The sequence below is a fragment of the Miscanthus floridulus genome, chromosome 7, assembly GCF_019320115.1.
Source record: "Miscanthus floridulus cultivar M001 chromosome 7, ASM1932011v1, whole genome shotgun sequence".
Taxonomy (NCBI): Eukaryota; Viridiplantae; Streptophyta; class Magnoliopsida; order Poales; family Poaceae; genus Miscanthus; species Miscanthus floridulus.
The window spans coordinates 105,782,359-105,797,897 of record NC_089586.1 but is presented as its reverse complement, the minus strand read 5'-3'; positions in this window follow the sequence as shown (position 1 = coordinate 105,797,897).

Sequence of the window (15,539 nt, the reverse complement as noted above, 5' to 3'; positions counted from 1 at the left end):
ACCACTTAAGAGTAGCAATTAGTAAGAGGAGTAGTAGTAGTAAGAGGAGTAGTAGTAGGAGTAGTAAGAGGAGGAGTAGTAGGAGTAGTAAGAGGAGTAGGAGGAGGAGGAGGAGTATGAGTAGTGGTAGTAGTAGTAGTAGTAGTAGTAGTAGTAGTAGTAGTAGTAGCAGCAGCAGCAGCAGCCAGTACACACCAGCAGTATATAAGCAAAAAAACAGAGAAGGAGTGGTAGTAGTAGATAAGAGCAGCAGCCACTTAGGAGTAGCAAGTAGTAGTAGTAAGTAGAAAGTAGTTGAGTAGAGTAAGTGTAGCAGTAGAGTGGTAGTAGTAGAGTAAGAGCAGCAACCACTTAGGAGTAGTAGGAGTAGTAAGAGGAGGAGTAAGAGGAGGAGTAGTAGGAGTAGTAAGAGGAGTAGGAGGAGGAGGAGGAGGAGTAGGAGTAGTGGTAGTAGTAGTAGTAGTAGTAGTAGTAGTAGTAGTAGTAGTAGTAGTAGTAGTAGTAGTAGTAGTAGTAGTAGTAGTAGTAGTAGTAGTAGTAGTAGTAGTAGTAGTAGTAGTAGTAGAAGTAGTAGTAGTAGTAGTAGTAGTAGCAGCAGCAGCAGCAACAGCCAGTACACACCAGCAGTATATAAGCAAAAAAAATAGAGGAGTGGTAGTAGTAAAGTAAGAGCAGCAGCCACTTAGGAGTAGCAAGTAGTAGTAAGTAGAAAGTAGTAGAGTAGAGTAAGTGTAGCAGTAGAGTGGTAGTAGTAGAGTAAGAGCAGCAACCACTTAGGAGTAGCAATTAGTAAGAGGAGTAGTAGGAGTAGTAAGAGGAGTAGTAGTAGGAGTAGTAAGAGGAGTAGTAGTAGGAGTAGTAAGAGGAGTAGGAGGAGTAGGAGGAGTGGTGGTAGTAGTAGTAGTAGCAGCAGCCACTTAGGAGTAGCAAGTAGTAGTAGTAAGTAGAAAGTAGTAGAGTAGAGTAAGTGTAGCCGTAGAGTGGTAGTAGTAGAGTAAGAACAGCAGCCACTTAGGACTAGCAAGTAGTAAGAGGAGTAGTAGGAGTAGTAAGAGTAGTAGTAAGAGGAGTAGTAGTAGGAGTAGTAAGAGGAGGAGGAGGAGGAGGAGGAGGAGGAGGAGTAGTGGTAAGAGGAGTAGTAGTAGTAAGAGGAGTAGTAGTAGGAGTAGTAGTAGTAGTAGTGGTGGTGGTGGTGGTTGATGAGGACATGGCACCATCGGATACGAACAATGATTATAAGGTGCGCTCATTCCTACATTTGCATAGTGGATTTGGTTATAATTCACTTGGTTCCACATGTACATGTCACTATTTGATTGTAGGTTCAAATGTGTTTCATAATGGAAGTTCATCAAAGTTGAACTTTTGGTTCGTCGGCAGCCCGATAGTGCCTCATTGGAAAGGCCATAACTCATCCATCCGGAGTGCGATCGAGGTCAATGAGCACTTGATGGAAAGCTTGTTTGATAAGCTTTCAAATAGATCTGGTTCCATCTCAATATCACGTCGACAAGGCCTCCAAATCACCAATATATTCTATCGCTATTTCTGACAGGAGCTACACTGTCGTCATGGGCTTGTTAGACATCCTTGGGACCCTGGCCCAAGTGAGAGCACACCCCAAGGACTTGGAGAACCCACCAAGAAAGCCCTTGGGCGTCCTCCTCCTTGGCCACCACCTTAGGAGGCCAGCAAGGACGTCCAAGCCAAGCCAGAGGCCCAGTCCAATCCGAGTTCGAGTCTGCCTCGGCCGTCAGGATCGATCTGCAATAAAATGGACGCCTAGGATGTATCCGAACTCCATTTTTTATGATCCACATATCGATGGAAAGATAATTTTATAAGGAAACCAATGGAAGTGGTTCCACATCAAAATTCGATCAGAATCAATGGGAATCGTCAAAACAAGTTGACATCCAGAATCTATCACGGCGCTGCGTTGTCGTCTTTTGGGCCGTTGGGCCTTGTAACGTGTTGGGACACCTTTAGGACGTGAAGAGGGATCCTTGGTTGTCCCTTAGGCTATATAATCAGTATCCACCACCTACTTTAGGTTTTGGGTTTTGCTTAGATTATTCTGTCAAGAACCAGTTTCGTCGTTCATCGGTTTGTGAGACCCCAACTCGTGAGATTAATCTTTCATCTGCAATTTGGTTGCATTCTTTCTTGTTCTTGCTTGTGTTCTTCGTTGCGCAGGCAGGGATTAGCCTTCTTGGCGAGGTCAACCTGGTCCGTGACTTGGTTGATAACCAGAGGAGCTGTGGTGCTAAGATTGTAGGGTTCGATCTTTCGATCTGAAGCCGGATCAGTGTGTCATTCTCCGCCACAACGATAGTTACCATCACCTGACTGAAGATCGGGATCCCCGTCTCCATTAAGTGGTAATCAGAGCTTCAGGTATACCATCAAGTTCGCATCTTACCCGTAGTTCGAGTGTTTTTGCTTTTATCCCATAGTCCAATGCCATATTTGTTTCCTATCCTATAACCATCCGCGCCATAGCCTTTGCATGATTCAGTTTTAGAGTACGCTTTGTTGAGTTTGTGTCCTAGATCAAAGTCTTATTGCTGGTTTAGATTGTGTTCTTTTCTAGTTTGTGTTGATACCTCCACCCGCCGCTATTCCGTATCACCATCGGTTTGCATCTTGTGTCCACTAAATCCCTGATTCGAGCAGCTTCCTTAAAATAGTCATAACTTTTGCATCCGAACTCGAAACGGGACAAATTTTATATCTACGGAGAACGCTAGAAAATTTTAGATCTATTTCATCCCAGCGTTGCTGGGTTCGCAAAAATTAGATTTGCGAAATTCGATTAGGAAAATTGAGTTTTTGGGCCCACAAGTTTTGGTATGCTTTTTAGCACAGTCCTAATTTTCTATAGGCCACATCTTTTATTCAATTGAGCTCAAATTTTTTGTGGTTTATTCTTGTGTGCTCCTTGCTGAGAAAAAATATCAAAAGAGCAAAAGCAAGAAAAAAAGATTGGACAAAAAATAAAAGAAAAAATAGTAAAAGAGAATAGAAGATATCGAAAAGGAGCACATAAGGAACACTCAATAGCTCTATTGTTTGTGGTATCTTTTGCCTTGTTCATATCCGTTGCTACCTTTAATACTTGTTTCCTTTCATCCTTGTTTCCTCTCTTATTTATCACAACTGGTGATAGAAACACATATAGGCCAGCAACTAGGACAAGTGCTCTGGACATTTATTCAATATTGATGTCTGTCACTGACTTGTGTGCCACATATATATATTTGTTCTTTTTCGTGCCTCCCAAGCTCCACATATACTTCAGATCGGTACAGAAAAAGACCCTTGCAATCTTAGTGTCACACCCTCACAGGTATCACGAACCAGCCACCGGTTGTACCATCCACTGCTTTGCGTTGGTAATAACCTTGTAAGAACTTGGTAAGACGTGTGAGAGTGTGATTCCACTGACCAATAAATAGTTGATAGGGCATTTATTTTGATTGCTAACAATGCCAAACAACGAGTTTCTTTTTAAGTGTGAAATGCAGGACATCATGGACCGACTGACTACAAGGATGGATGAAATAATTGCAAAAGCGGTCACTAGAGCGTGCACACAACCTTCCTCCTCCGCTGCTACAACAACATCATCACCGTCACCTCCCGCATGTACTACAGAGTTTGCACAGCGCGTGCTCAGTTCTCAAATGGAGAAGGCAGAGCAAAACTAGTTCAACAACTTGTTCCAAACATACTTTGTTGTGAAGAAACTACGTTGTCGTGTTATGATTGATGGTGAGACTTGCAACAACCTTGCAAGCTTAGAGATGGTTGAGAAGCTTGGTCTAACCACACAGCCACATCCACATCCATATTACATGCAATGGGTAAATTCTTGGGATAAGATAAAGGTAACTGAAATTGCTCGTATTGAGTTTTCAATTGGTCTTTATAAGGACAGCGCAGAATTTGACATAGTACCTATGCAAGCATGTCAATTATTGCTAGGCAAGCCATGGATATCTGAAAATAATGTTTTGCACAACACAACTACTAATAAATATTTGCTCAGATATAATGGTAGAAAAATTACTTTTATACCTATGACTGCTACTAAAATTTTAAGAGAAGATCTCATGAGAGCAGAGAGAAGAAAAAATGAGTCTTTTAGAAAAGAATGGGCTATTTTAGATGTTACAATACCGTCATCTAAATCTAAATTTTTACAAAATGGAGATAGTGCTTTGCCTCTTGTTGGAACTAATATTTTGTAGCATGTATCCTAAAAAGAGGACAAGGTGACTGAGAAAGAACAGGTAAATGTATCAGGTAAGAGCTCTCTTGATGTGCTGATTTTTTCCACCAATGATGCTAATAATTCTATACTAAAATCTTCTATTGATTTACCTTTGACACATGGCGAATGTTCTACTGATCTTTGCGATAGAGAAGAGTTGTGTGATAGTGATATGATTATTAATGTGCCGCAACCAGTGAATGAGAATGATTCTTTTGTTTTGGAACCAAATACTTGTGCTAAAAATAAACAATTGCTTCCAATTGCCACTGAACAAGATGAACTAAAATTGTTGTCTTCTCTAAATACTTTGGGGTATATTGAGTTTGGGACACTATGTGCTCTGAGTAGTTTGGAGGAGAAATTTAATTGTGTAGGATTGTCATGGTTATCTAGATGTACATGTCACTTTATTGGCAAATATAATTGTAAAGGAGAGTATATGGTGCATCGTGTCTATATTTGTTCAACTCTGAAATCTCCTTTCATTGTGCAAAAATATGATCAACTCGAGGGCACCAATAGCGATAATGTTGTCATGTCGAAATCCCCAAGTTTTGTAATGAGGCAACATGTTAAATTTCAAGAAGGGGAGCAATGTTGGCTACTACCGACAACTTGTCCACCAGCTAAGCTCAAACCGAGGACAGTTTGTTGTCAAGAAGGGGAGGATGATGAGGACATGGCACCTTCGGATACGAACAATGATTATAAGGTGTGCTCGTTCCTACATTTGCATAGTGGCTTTGGTTATAATTCACTTGGTTCCACATGTACATATTACTATTTGATTGTAGGTTCAAATGTGTTTCATAATGGAAGTTCATCAAAGTTGAACTTTTGGTTCGTCGGCAGCCCGACAGTGCCTCATTGGGAAGGCCATAACTCATCCATCCGGAGTGCGATCGAGGTCAATGAGCACTTGATGGAAAGCTTGTTTGATAAGCTTTCAAATAGATCTAGTTCTATCTCAATATCACGTCGGCAAGGCCTCCAAATCACCAATATATTCTGTCGCTATTTCTGGCGGGAGCTACACTGTCGTCATGGGCTTGTTAGACATCCTTGGGACCCTGGCCCAAGTGAGAGCACACCCCAAGGACTTAGAGAACCCACCAAGAAAGCCCTTGGGTGTCCTCCTCCTTGGCCACCACCTTAGGAGGCCAGCAAGGACGTCCAAGCCAAGCCAGAGGCCCAGTCCAATCCGAGTTCGAGTCTGCCTCGGCCGTCAGGACCAGTCTGCAATAAAATGGACTCCCAGGACGTATCCGAACTCCGTTTTTCATGGTCCACATATGGATGGAAAGATAATTTTATAAGGAAACCAATGGAAGTGGTCCCACATCAAAATTCGATCAGAATCAATGGGAATCGTCGAAACAAGTTGACGTCCAGAATCTATCACGGTGTTGCGTCGTCGTCTTTTGGGCCGTTGGGCCTTGTAACGTGTTGGGACACCTTAGGACGTGAAGAGGGATCCTTGGATGTCCCTTAGGCTATATAATCAGTAGCCACCACCTACTTTAGGTTTTGGGTTTTGCTTAGATTATTCTGTCAAGAAACAGTTTTGCCGTTCATCGGTTTGTGAGACCCAACTCGTGAGATTAATCTTTCATCTGCAATTTGGTTGCGTTCTTTCTTGTTCTTGCTTGTGTTCTTCGTTGCGCAGGCAGGGATTAGCCTTCTTGGCGAGGTCAACCTGGTCCGTGACTTGGTTGATAACCAGAGGAGCTGTGGTGCTAAGATTGCAGGGTTCGATCTTTCGATCTGAAGCCGGATCGGTGTGTCATTCTCCGCCGCAACGATAGTTACCATCACCTGACAGAAGATCGGGATCCCCGTCTGCATTAGTGGTGGTACGAGTAGTAGTAGTAGTAGTAGGGAAGAAGGGACGATGGAAAATGGTTAGTACTTAGTACAGTTTCACGAGTAATGTTTCAAGAGACAGAAGTCATCACTCGTAGCACCATAGGATGTGTACGAATCCAGGAAACACAAATAATAGCCAGGAAAAATAATCATGTTATCAGACATGTAACTAGTTTGTGCACCAAACAAAGTAGCTATTCTTTTAGCATATAAACAAGGCATAGCTTATGAATGAGCATCGAGCACGTGTTATGACAAATTAATTGTGCAAAACAACAATGAAGCAAGGAAGACGCTTTGAAAAAACCAATAAAACATTTAGTGGGAACAATCAATAAGTAAACCTAGTCCAAATATATGTGAACGGGTATCTGGAGTTTGCATCTAGTAGTTTATTTAGTCTCAGGACTGAAAACATTCAACGTGTGACAATTGTAAAACATCACATGCTTCCAGTTAATCTTGTCCAATAAAGTCAGGAAGTGCATAGCTAAAAAACAGCCAGTGTACGTGCAATCTTTAGTTTATACAGTTGAGATATCCAACTTATCACAAAAATCTGACCACAGTAAAGCTTCACAACCACTGATAGAGAAACACAGGTGCCAGCTCAAGTTCACTAGTAGAAGTACCAAGTTTCCTCCCAATTTCCATATATTATTTGATAACCAACATATTTGTTTATTTATATTTGCTCTCAAATCAGCGGGTTGCTGCATGAGGCAGCCTTCCAATGCTTGTTGATGATCTCAGATCTTAGACGAACGTGACAGTCCTCCTTAGCAAATTATAGGGTTTTTAGATCAAAGATTAAATGCCTAGAAAGACAGCAATATAAGTGAGTACCAGGTTACTGAAGTTTTAGAACAGTACACAAATATTAAAAGTAACACAGGTTATATGCTCACAGGTTTAACTAACTGATCAGCAAGTAATCAGTTCAACAGTAGAGATAAAAATACTAGGCAGGTAATAAGACAATGCTAAAAATAATCAACACTACCCTTCACTATCACGTTGTCTCACTACACCGCGTTGTATCATCGAGCAATTTAATCCGTCCACGCAATTGCAATCACACCCAAGTAACATAGTACTAGTAGATTGCACAAATGTAAATATCTGAACTGAAAACCGAGAGGGGCAACGGGTAACTCACAGCACATAGGTTGCACCAACCCGAGAAGCAGAGGTACACCGCGCTGCAGGGAGCCCAGGAACCAGACCACGGTTGACAGCACCAGAACAAAGCAGTACGGCACCACACAGGCGCACGTATAGCAACGGCATGCCACCGGTCAGAACCAGCAGCACAACACCACAGCACCACCACTACTAGTACCAAGTCGCCACGCCGAGCACCAGCCAGAAGAGTCGGCACCACCGCACGACCAGAGGTATGAGCCCTAAGAGAACACGTCGAGATCGGTTGGAATCGGTCAGAGCTTCATCGGTTCCCGGTTGAAGGGGGCGCGCGGGTGCGCCGCCGGCCGCCGGTGGAGGTGTGCAGAGGCCGCTCGCCGATCGAGGTGCGCGGAGGCCGCCCGCCGGTGGAAACCCTAGGGAGGCACGCGGGTGCGGGGAGGAGCAGGCACGCGCGGAAACCCTAGGGCGGGGAGGAGCAGGTGGGAGGGGGCGTGGGTGCGGGGAGGGGGCACGGGTGCGGGGAGGAGCAGGTACGCGGGTGCGGGGAGGGGGTGCGGGTCCGGGAGGCAGCGTCGGTGGAAACCCTAATGGCGTCGTAGGAGAAGAGAGCGCCCAACAACAGCAGGCGCGCGGCGTCGGAGGAGAAGAGGCGGCGTCGGTGCGCCCTTTCTTTTATAGTCGGGATGATTTGTAGGGGCGGTTCCTGATCCAGCCGCCCCTACAAATGCATTTGTAGGGGCGGTTCCTGATCCAACCGCCCCTACAAATATTTTTTATTTTTTTAAATTATTAATTCTGTATTATAAAAACAATTGTGTATATATAAAATAATTGTGGCCAAAATAAAAGTACTACAAAAACAATTGTGTATATGCACAAATATAATATTTTGTATTATTCTATATATGAAGAAATATATATATATATAAACAATTGTAGTCAAAACAATATAGAAAACAAAAAAACAAAAATTAAAAATTTGAATTTTAAAACTTCGACTACAATTTTATGACATTATATGAAATAAAATGAAAATGTTGTAAACATAAAAGTTGTATAACTCATCAACATGTACAACTTTTATTTTGGTCATCTTATCATGTGACTTTGTTTGAATGATTCAAAATTTGAAATTCAAACAATTTCAACTTGAAACAATATTTTGAAAGAGTAAATGATTTCAGATGAAAAACTCATGAATACCAAAGTTGTAGAACTCATCAATATATACAACTTTTATTTTGATCATATTTTTATTTGACCAAATTTGAACAGTTAAAATTTTGAATTTCAGTAAATGGAAACTTCAAACAAGATTTTGAAACCTTAAATGATTTCAACAATAAAAGTCGTGAACATAAAAGTTGTTGAACTCCTCACTATCTACAACCTTTATTTTGGTCACTTCTTCATGTGACAAAGTATTAGTAAACATTGTTCATAAATTCACATATGACTCATAGTTTTATGAACTATATGAGAAACATGTTGATTTGTGAACAATGTTTACTATCACTTTATCAGATGAAGAAATGATCAAAATAAAAGTTATAGATCTTGATGAGTTATACAACTTTGGTTCATCACTTTTTCAGCTGAAAATCATTTAATGGTTGAAAATCTCATTCGAATTTGTCATTTTTTTTAAATTTGAAAATTTGAAGTGCTCAAACTTTGACAAATGAAATTTTGTAGTAATAGAGTGGATGTTCAAATAGAGTCATCTGGATGTTGCAAAGGGTAGTCTCACACACATGCATAAATGTAGTCTCACACACATACAAAAATATGTAGTCTTACACACGTACATAAATATATAGTCTCACACGCATGCATAAATGAAGTCTTACGAACACACACTTACACAAACACTCCACGTTCAACAACTAGCTAGCCCGCTGTAACGACTTTTCCTTTGACATATTTTTGTTCCCATGGCATTATGTCTTTGGGGAGGTTCTTTTTCACAACACTGATCTTCTTAGGAAAGTCTGTGAATAGCGGCATCTCATCGTAGTTATTGTAAGCTTCAACATTGTCCACGCCATCAACTCCAATAATGTGTTGTTTCCTGGAGGCAACCATGTGCTTTGTCTTCTTCTTCGGGGGGAGGTTACTTTGTGGGTCAGACATATATAAAACTTGTGCGACACGTGAAGCGAGCACCCAAGGGTCATCTTGGTAGCCTAGGTTCTCGAGGTCCAGGACTCTCAATTCGATCTCGTTCAGTTGGTGTTATTTGATCCAGCGGCATCGAAATAGAGCCACCGTTATATCCCTTCTATAGTCAAGTTTCCATATCTCTTCAATGATGCCAAAGTATTGGATCTTTCGCCCTAATCCATCGAGAGCATCTATTCGAACGCTGCTGTTTTGGTTTACATATTTACTATCCTTTGCGTGGGTATAGTACGTATATCCATTGATGTCATAAGCATTCCAAGATGTCACTTGTCTCATGGCCCCTCCGCCAACCTACTAATGGTAATAGAGTCTATGGTTTCTCCAGGTGGTATGTTTTGGTCCTTCAACCATGTAGTTAGTGTTGTTTCATGACCCAATCATCTGAACGGCCATTTCTCTCCGCCATAATGATAGCCAAGTGTTCATCAATGTACGGTTGCATCAGTTGTGTACTCAGCAAGACATTGTAATGCGCCTGACTCACCTCTTTGTAATCATTCCCGATGAACACTTTTCTACCACTAGTGCCCTTCCTAACCAGCCTACCCTTGTGATGAGAATCGGGTTTATCAATTCCTTTCTGTACTTTTAGGTACTCTTGACAGCACTCGATGACTTCTTCAATACTGTAACCCTCTATCATGGAGCCCTCTGGGTATGCTCGATTATGCACGTATCGACTTAGAACCGACATGAACCGCTCGTAGGACCACATTTTATGCAAGTAGCAAGGGCCTAGCGCCTGTATTTGATGAACCATGTGAATCATGAGATGTGGCATTATATTAAAAAAAAGTAGGAGGTAAACACATCTCCAGTTGGTTTTGTGTCTCCACCATAAATTCATGTAGGTCACTCAGCTCTTGCTTGCCAATCGTCTTCTATGAGATCTTCAAAAAGAAGTAGCACATGCGGGTGATGGCCATTTTCAAGAACTCTAGCTTTATAGCCCTTATTGCAATAGGTAGAAACACTATCAGCATCACATGGCAATCGTGAGCCTTGCAGTGTGTTATTGACAAGTCCATCGACACTAGCTTCTTCACATTTGCTAAAAACCCAGTCGAGACTTTGACCCCCCTCAGGAAAGTGCATATAGCTCTCTTCTCGTCTAGTGTTAGGTTGAAGCACGTCGCGGGCAGAGTGTATTTTCCATTAGCCTCAGGTACCGGGTGAAGCTATGGCATCACGTTTAGCTGCACCATGTCTTTCCATGTTTTCAGACCATCCTTTGACTTGCCTGTGTCCATCAAGGTAGCAATGAGACTCTCAAAGATATTCTTCTGCACGTGCATAGCATCAATAGCATGGGGGACCTCCAAGTCTGGCCAATAAGGCAGATACTAAAAGAAGATTGATTGTTTCTTAAAAGGTACGCCTTCGATAGGAGATGTGCTTCTATCTCTGTTCGTTCCATTCGGATTCTTCTTTCCATAGACGACGTGTTTGTTTTTCACCATTCTGTACACGTGTTCTCCGTTATGACGTCTCTTCGGAGGGGGTTCAATCTCCAGGGCGTTGTCATAAAATCTAAAGAACAATTTGCTGTGGTACTTGTGACTTGTCTTTAAGAAGCGTCGGTTCCTTAGGTAAACTATCTTCTTGGATGCATCCAGGTACACCCATGTAGTACCATCCAAGCAAACCAAGCATCTCGTCTTCCCTTTGATCTGTCCAGACAAAGCAAATAGCGTGGGGTAATCATTGGTAGTAATAAATATTATTGCTCTACATATGAAGTCCTCCTTTCGAAATGCATCGTACATCTGCTCCCCATGCCTCCATAGCCTCTCCATTTCTTACATCAAAGGCTTGAGGAACATGTCTATATCAATGCCTGGTTGTTTAGGGCCAGAAATAAGAATAGTGAGGAGAAGGTACTTTCTCTTCTGACACAACCATGTTGAGATGTTGTACATGGTCAAGATCATTGGCCATGTGCTGTGGTCGCTCATCCTCTCATTGAAGGGATTCATTCCATCGGTGCTCAAGCCAAACCGTACATTTCTTAGGTCATCGCTGAATTCTTTGTGATTCTTATCAAACCTTTGCCACTGACAACGATCAGCCGGGTGTGCAATCTTATCATCATCCACCTTGCGCTCATCATCCCACCATGTCATGAGTGCCGCTTCTTTAGGGTTTAGGAAGATACGTCTCAAGCGGTCGGTCACTGGCAGGTACCACATTACCAAGGTAGGAATTCTTCTCTGCTTTGCATCGTTGCCTAATGGAGTGTCCTCTGGGGGCTGAGATTCTTATACCACCTTTTTTGTACCCTTCTTATTCCTCTTTTTCCCCGTGGAGGGTTCGTCCCCACCATAAAGGTTATTGTTCTTGTACTGGCTGGCCCCACACCGGGGATATTTATCCAGTGACTTGAACATTTCGCCACGAAAAAGTATACAGTGGTTGGGGCATGCATGGATTTTTCAACCCCCATTGTCAATGGACTTATGACCTTCTTCGCTTGGTATGTGTTGGCGGGAACTGAGTTTGGTTGTGGCAGCACCCATGACAGGAGATGCAATAGATCATTGAAACTACAGTCTGACCAGCCGTACTTAACCTTCAGGATGAGCAGCTCAAGCACAAAATATAGCAATGTCCAATGTGTCAGATAGCCCTTTTCAACACCATACACAGTCTCCTTTGATGCTTTTGTCACAATTTCCAAATTTTCTAGACCTTTCGGGCTATTTAGTAAAATCTCTGGTCCAAGGGCTCGAATCATGTCCTCCAAATCATCTTCATCCCCGACACGTGCTCCACCATCATTATTGGCACCACCTTCGTCGTTACCATCCCAACCACCAGTATCACCACCTTGTTCATTGCCAAACTCGAAATCCATTCGTGCATCAAGCTCTGCTGAATATTGGGACAGGGATTCTATGGTTTCGTCGTCGTATTCCTCCTCATTCTCATTGTTAACAATAACCGTTTCACCATGATGAATTCACACTATGTAGTCCTCAACAAATCCTCACATAATCAAATGTGATCTGATGATAGTCACATCTGTCCATGCCATACAGTTCTTGCAATCTTTACGGGGGTAAATAATTGTATCCTTATTCTCTTTCAATATCGTTGCATGCTTCTTTGCGGCTTCAATAAATTTATCCACCTCTTTACGGAAACCTGCCTTGAACCTTAACGAACCATACATCCAAGAGTTCATGTACTCCATCTTTTACAACAACAACAAAACAAACATTAAAGGACTACTTATTCAGATATATATAAAAATGAATCAAATTAATAATTACTTGAGAATAATTGTATATACTTCAGATATATATGAATATAAATATAATATAATTACATGAAGCATACAAACACACCATGATAGAGGAAAATTAATTAATGACTCATTTATCCATAAATAATTAAAATACATATTTATTAATTATAATAAACAATTTTAAAGACAACAATTAGCAACAATTATACTTTATCCAATATCTTTCATACAAACCCTAGTCCAATTTCATCAAACATAAATTTATAAAAACTAAATTAATAAAAAAACCAAACCCTAGATCTAGATACACATGCACATGAAATATCCATAAAACTAACTAATTGTTCACTAAAATTAAGAAACATGAGTATGATCTTGTTCCCATCCCTAATTTACCCTAGTACATTTAAAACTTGGGTCTAATTTGCTTTATAAGTAGCTCAAGCACCATAGAAGAGAGAAAAACAAAACTCTAATTACTCAATAACCAACCATTAAAACTACAAAAAAATGTGGAATAGCATTTTCTTACCTTCTACAACCTCTCCACCAAAAGATTCAAGACCAAAACCTTCTCCCTTAGTAGAGTAATTTTTTAGAGGTGCCCAAGGCCTCCCCACCTTTGTTTCACGGGTTAGAGTGAGTGACCCAAGGAGAAAGAAGGTGCTGCAGCTGTTTTATATGTGGGTCATTTGTAGCGGCGGCTGGTGATTGAGCCGCCCCTACAAATCGGAGCTATGTATACGGGGGGGGTCATTTGTAGGGGCGACTGATGCTTGAGTCGCCCCTATAAATCAGAGCTATGTATACGAGGGCATTTATAGGGGTGGCTCAATCACCAGCCGCCTCTACAAATAGCAACTCCAGGGACGGCTGGTGATTGAGCCGCCCCTACAAATCAGACTCCATTTGTAGGGGCGGCTCGTATCACCAGCCGTCCCTGTTGTTCTATTTATAGAGGCGGCTAGTGTCTAGGCTTGTAGGGGCGGCTCATCTCACCAGCCGTCCCTGTTGTTCTATTTGTAGATGCGGCTGGTGTCTGGGCACCCGAACACGTCACTGTAGGGGCGGCTCCATCACCAGTCGCCCCTAAAAAATGAACCGTTGCTAAAAATCGTTTTTTACGTAGTGAGGGTGAATCCAACAACATCCAAACAAAGTCTTAGCGTGTGCGTGCGGCTTGTATTCATAGGAATGAACGTATATGTACGTATCCGATGAGTGTCTATATATGTTTGTACTCTCTATTGTGTTTTGAAAAACAACAACAAAGGCTGAGCTCACCGTAATAATATCCATCATCTATGGACTATGGCTACGGGTATGGGCAAAACATATGCACGAACATAAGAGCTAGCGCGGGTGAAGCCATACCCTGCTGCTGCGCTGCATGCTTTCTTGCTGCCCCAACCTAGATCTAGTAGCAAATAGTAATGCCTACCTGAAGAAGGGAGGTTTGTTTTGCAGCTAACTGTTTTCGTTTCATCCGGCTATAGGGAGGTTTGTTTTGCAGCGTGCACAGTGCAAATGATCGATACCGAAAGCAACACGCTAGCTAAACATCCCTAGAGGAGGTTTGAATAAACTAAAACTAAAAAAATAAACTTCACAGCTGATTGAATTTTCGACCCTAATTGAAAAATTCTAACCTGGCGGACCCTACTAATTTGAGATCCGGGCGGTACACGTACGTCGTAGGTATATCGCCGAACCTAAAATACAGGTCTCAGGTGCATAGAGAACAACAAGGAAAGCCCCGCAAACGATTTTATACAAATAAGAAGACCTATAAATTGGAATGCGGATTCATTGTTTTTTTTAAATAAAAGCGCAGTAGAATTTCAGTGGACGCACAGATGACGTGCTGGCCATTGGCAAGCCTTCTGCCAGGCTTTCGGCGCCCCATATGGGTTTCCTCAGGAACCGCATCATCATTTCGTTGACAAATCCAGCGAGCGCGCACGAAAAAAATTAAAACATGCAAAGCACCATCGCTCCACCTCCAACGCTGCATGCATCTGCCGACCTGCGTGTCTATGTGTGATCTGCTATCCCCACATGTACAGCGCGCGGTCCCGGCCCGGCATGCGTTGCATTGTATCTATCAGCACGCGGCCGCCGCCTCGCCGCTCTCCTCTGCTTCTGCCTTTGCCACCACTCAGGTCGCCGGAACGTTCTCTTTCTAGCTATTGAGAATTCATTCCATCCCCGTTAATTGTCTCGAGTATAGATTCTTGCACATCCTCGTACCCGTCGGACATCGGTCGGGTAACAGATACCCGACGGGTACTGCATACCCGATAAACAAGGACACTTGGAGTCGCAGCTTTGCAATCAGAGACGTTTCTTCTTCACCCAGGTATAAGTGTCGGAGTCTCGGAGATGCCGAGGAGAAGGAGCGAGGTTGCGAGGAGGACGAGCAAAGGTGGCAGAGAGACCGAACTGAGGAAGCGAGGGGCACGAGCGCTTGCGAGGCAGCCATGCTTGTACTGCTGGCGGAGATGGTGAGGAAAAAATTGAACTAGGGTTCCTAGAACACACAAACTATATATATGATTATTCATATTTGGACCAAAATACCTATATTAAGTTTCTTTGGGCCTAATACTCGCATGACAGCTCAAATAGTTGGGTTCCCCAACGGATAACGGGAACGGATAAACAGGGAACGTTCCCGTACCTGCTATACCCGTCGGGGATGAATTTTTACTCATTTAAATGCCCGCGAGTAAAGATGTGATCACATCTCCCTTCTCTAATGGATTAAATACCCGTCAGGCATGGGGGCCGTTGCCATCTTTAGCGACCACCCGCCTC